At 42.6% G+C, this 4,852-nt stretch overlaps 1 non-coding gene across 1 annotated transcript; it reads left to right on the forward strand.

The window, feature by feature from the left end:
- The first annotated feature begins 3,816 nt into the window (after positions 1–3,816).
- On the forward strand, positions 3,817–3,892 carry trnaa-ugc (transfer RNA alanine (anticodon UGC)). The gene has a single exon. It is a non-coding gene; the product is annotated as a tRNA-Ala (tRNA).
- The last annotated feature ends 960 nt before the right edge of the window (positions 3,893–4,852 follow it).

Raw genomic sequence — 4,852 nt, forward strand, 5'->3', positions numbered from 1 at the left:
GGTTCGGGGTGGTGTGTTTGTTAAAAGGGTGTTTGGTTTAGTATTTCCGGGTTTTGGTTTATGTCTAGGTAGTTCTATGTGGAGTCTAGTGAGTGTATGTCTATGTTTGGTTAATTGGGGTTGGGACTCTCAGTTGAAGGCAGGTGTTGTCTATCTGCCTTTGATTGAGAGTCCCATATATTAGGGTGTGTTTGTGTTTGTGATTTGTGGGTGATTGTTCTGTGTTGAGCTTTGCTTTGCCAGACTGTTTGTTAGTTGTTCGTTTTTTCGGTTTTGTTATTTTGTATGTTCATTTTTGAAGATAATTAAAAATCAAGATGAGCATTCACGTACCTGCTGCGTTTTGGTCCTCATTCACCGACAACAACTGTGACAGATTTCATGTAATGAACACACACAAAATAGTCCAAATTGGTGAAGTGAAATTAAAAAAATTACTTGTTTCAAAAAATTTTACGGAAAAGTGGTGTGTGCATAGTATCTATTCACCCCCTTTGCTATGAAGCCCCTAAATAACATCTGGTGCAACCAATTACCTTCAGAAGTCACATTATTTAACAAATAAAGTCCACCTGTGTGCAATCTAAGTGTCACATGATCTCAGTATATATATATATACACACACACACACACACCCCTGTTCTGAAAGGCCCCAGAGTCTGCAACACCACTAAGCAAGGGGCACCACCAAGCTAGTGGCACCATGAAGACCAAGGAGCTCTCCAAACAGGTCAGGGATGAAGTTGTGGAGAAGTACAGATCAGGGTTGGGTTATAAAAAAATATCAGAAACTTTGAACATCCCACAGAGCACCATTAAATCCCTTATTAAAAAAATTGAAAGAATATGGCACCACAACAAACCTGCCAAGAAAGGGCCGCCCACCAGAACTCACAGACCAGGCAAGGAGGGCATTAATCAGAGAGGCAACAAAGAGACCAAAGATAAAACTGAAGGAGCTGCAAAGCTCCACAGTGGAGAATGGAGTATCTGTTCATAGGACCACTTTAAGCCGTACACTCCACAGAGCTGGGCTTTACAGAAGAGTGGCCAGAAAAAAGCCATTGCTTAAAGAAAAAAATAAGCAAACATGTTTGGTGTTCGCCAAAAGGCATGTGGGAGACTCCCCAAACATATGGAAGAAGGTACTCTGGTCAGATGAGACAAAACTGTAGCTTTTTGGCCATCAAGGAAAACGCTATGTCTGGTGCAAACCCAACACCTCTCATTGCCCAAAGAACACCATCCCCACAGTGAAGCATGGTGGTGGCAGCATCATGCTGTGGGGATGTTTTTCTGGTCAGAATTGAAGGAATGATGGATGGCGCTAAATACAGGGAAATTCTTGAGGGAAACCTGTTTCAGTCTTCCAGAGATTTGAGACTGGATCAGGGGTTCACCTTCCAGCAGGACAATGACCCTAAGCATACTGCTAAAGCAATACTCAAGTGGTTTAAGGGGAAACATTTAAATGTCTTGGAATGGCCTAGTCAAAGCCCAGAACTCAATCCAATTGAGAATCTGTGGTATGACTTAAAGATTTCTGTACACCAGCGGAAGCTGGAGCAGTTTTGCCTTGAAGAATGGGTAAAAATCTCAGTGGCTAGATCTGCCAGGCTTATATAGACATATCACAAGAGACTTGCAGCTGTAATTGCTGCAAAAGGTGGCTCTACAAAGTATTGACTTTGGGGGGGTGAATAGTTATGCATGCTCGTTTATTTCTTTTGTCTTATTTCACAAGAAAAAATATTTTGCATCTTCAAAGTTGTAGGCATGTTGTGTAAATCAAATGATACAAATCCCCCCAAAATCTATTTTAATTGCAGGTTGTAAGGCAACAAAATAGGAAAAATGCCAAGGTGGTAAATACTTTCGCAAGCCACTGTACACATGGAAGGTGAACTATGACATTAAAGCTTCCTCTCAAATTCCTCTGGTGATTATTCTTCCCCTGCAGGTAGGTAGATGCATCTGTATTCCACATACCCCTCCTCTCCAGGCATAAGTAATCACAGTAATAACAGTGGTAGTAAAATGACGTGTGCTTGTTCTCAAAGGGAAGAAATAAAACATTCACTGTTCACTTCACGCATCACAGCATCCTCTCTCTCACAGACCACCCTAGGTGTAGAATACAAAAGCAGGTAGGTTCTTTAATCTGAAGATTACGCGTTTGTGCGCGTGTGCATGTGTGGCGCAACAGCCTCATCCAGATCAGCTGTCCAGTCTAAAACAGCATGTAACTCATCTCCCAACCCTGGGAACTTTACCTGAGTGTATTCTACCTGTTCACAAGGGAGAGGAATACCAAATATGTGAAACATGTACCTTGACTCTGTGGGGGAGGATCTGACAACCACACGTCATTAGCCTATAGCGACAAATGTCAAATAGGCTGTCTTAGTTAAGCCCTCACACTGACAGACAGGCCGTCAACACACACACACACACACACACACACACACGCACGCCAGGGACTGACTGATATTACAGAGATTCTTTGCCAATCCAGAGTTATTACCTTTGGTATGCCCTGAAGGCAGCGTTTGACCCCACAGTAAATTAAATGTTATTTTAACTCCTAAGAGAAAGTTCACCCCCACCAATAAATAATACATTACATTTAGCAGACATTTACATTTTACGTATGGGTGGCCCTGGGAATCAAACCCATAACCCTGGAATTGCTAACGCCATGCTTTACCAACTGAGGCATACAGAACCAGAAATAGTAAGTACATTACCCCCTTATTTCAATGCATTACTTGTCTAATATGACAAATTTTTTAGGCTTAGATCCAATAAGATCAAGCGTTAACCTGCGATGTCAGAGGTGGAACTGCATTGGAGCCATCATGTCATATCAGTGAGAACCTGCTCTTGCAATCATTTGTTACAATCCACACCTACCCACTCCTGTTAAAAGTTCAAAATGAGAAAGTGTAGGCTATATAGAAATAATTACGCTCAAATTGAAAAATCATCCTTATTGAGGTGTAGATTACATCTTGCATTCCAGTGTTCGAACTTGTAAACAAGGCAGTATGGGATTTCTGTTAATGCTACTCTGTGCAGCTAATGGCAATGTCCGCTTTAGGTATAATACCGGGAGGCATTTGTGGATTTGACAGCTCTAACAACACTATCAAACAATCGCTATGCGCATGTTGACTAAAGCGGATCTGATTGAATCTAGCCCTTAGTCTAACTGAGACAAGAATAGAAGAGGTAGTTGACTGAAGAGAGTGTCTGTTTCCACAGCTTCCCCCGTCATTTGGTGCATTTCATTACAGGATTTACTCCATAGTTTTCAGGCAAAAGGCTCAGACTTTTCTGTTACCATCTACGCGGGATGGCACACTTGTCTCACTGGACCTGCTCTTACTTGGCACCAAAGCTGTCATTTACATAACAATGGCTGTGAACTTCAACACCTTTTCACAAAGCAACTGTTTTGATAATGCAGAGGTTGTTGATTCTGCGCTTCACAAGTCCTCACTGTCAGCCCTAGCTATGGAAACACAAGTTCCCTAGTATAACATTTATTTTATTTTACCAGTTAGGTCAGTTGAGAACAAGTTCTCATTTACAACTGCGACCTGGCCAAGACAAAGCAAAGCAGTGCGACCCAAACAACAACACAGAATTACACATGGGATAAACAAAACGTACAGTCAATAATAAGATAGATTTTTCTATGTATAGTGTGTGCAAATGTAGTAAGATTAGGGAGGTGAGGCAATACAATAGGCCATAGAGGCGATATAATTACAATTTAGTAATAACACTGGAGTGAAAGATGTGCAGATGATGGCCTCCCCTGTGGCTCAGTTGGTAGAGCATGGTGTTTGCAACGCCAGGGTTGTGGGTTCGATTCCCACGGGGGGCCAGAATGGGAAGAAAAAAAAAATGTATAAATTGAAATATATGCATTCACTACTGTAAGTTGCTCTGGGTAAGAGCGTCTGCTAAATGACTAAAATGTAATGATGATGTGCAAGTAGAGATGCTGGAGTGCAAGTAGAGCAAAAAAACTAAAACAATATGGTGATGAGGTAGTTGGGTGTGCTATTTACAGATGGGCTGTGTACAGGTACAGTGATCAGTAAGCTGCTCTGACAGCTGATGCTTAAAGTTAGAGAGGGAGATATAAGTCTCCAGCTTCCGTGATTTTTGCAATTCGTTCCAGTCATTGGCAGCAGAGAACTGGAAGGAAAGGTGGCCAAAGGAGGTGTTGGCTTTGGGGATGACCAGTGAAATATACCTGCTGGAGCGTGTGCTACGGGTGGGTGCTGCTATGGTGACCAGTGAGCTGAGATAAGGTGGGGCTTTACCTAGCAAAGACTTATAGATGACCTGGAGCCAGTGGGTTTGGCGACGAATATATAGCGAGGGCCAGCCAACGAGAGCATACAGGTTTCAGTGGTGGGTAGCATATGGGGCTTTGGTGACAAAACGGATGGCACTGTGATAGACTACATCCAGTTTGCTGAGTAGAGTGTTGGGGGCTATTTTGTAAATTACATCGCCGAAGTCAAGGATCGGTAGGATAGTCAGTTTTACGAGGGTATGTTTGGCAGCATGAGTGAAGGAGGCTTTGTTGCGAAATAGGATTGGTGATGCTTAATGTGAGTCTGGAAGGAGAGTTTACAGTCTAACCAGACACCTAGGTATTTGTAGTTGTCCACAGATTCTCAATCAGAACCGTGCAGAGCAGTGATGCTGGACACGCGGGCAGGTAAGGGCAGCGATCGGTTAAAGAGCATGCATTTAGGTGGAAAGCATGGCCAGCCGTAGAGAAATGCTTATTGAAATTATCGATTATCGTAGATTTACCGTTGGTGACAAT

Source organism: Salmo salar, chromosome ssa09 (assembly GCF_905237065.1).
Source record: "Salmo salar chromosome ssa09, Ssal_v3.1, whole genome shotgun sequence".
Lineage (NCBI taxonomy): Eukaryota > Metazoa > Chordata > Actinopteri > Salmoniformes > Salmonidae > Salmo > Salmo salar.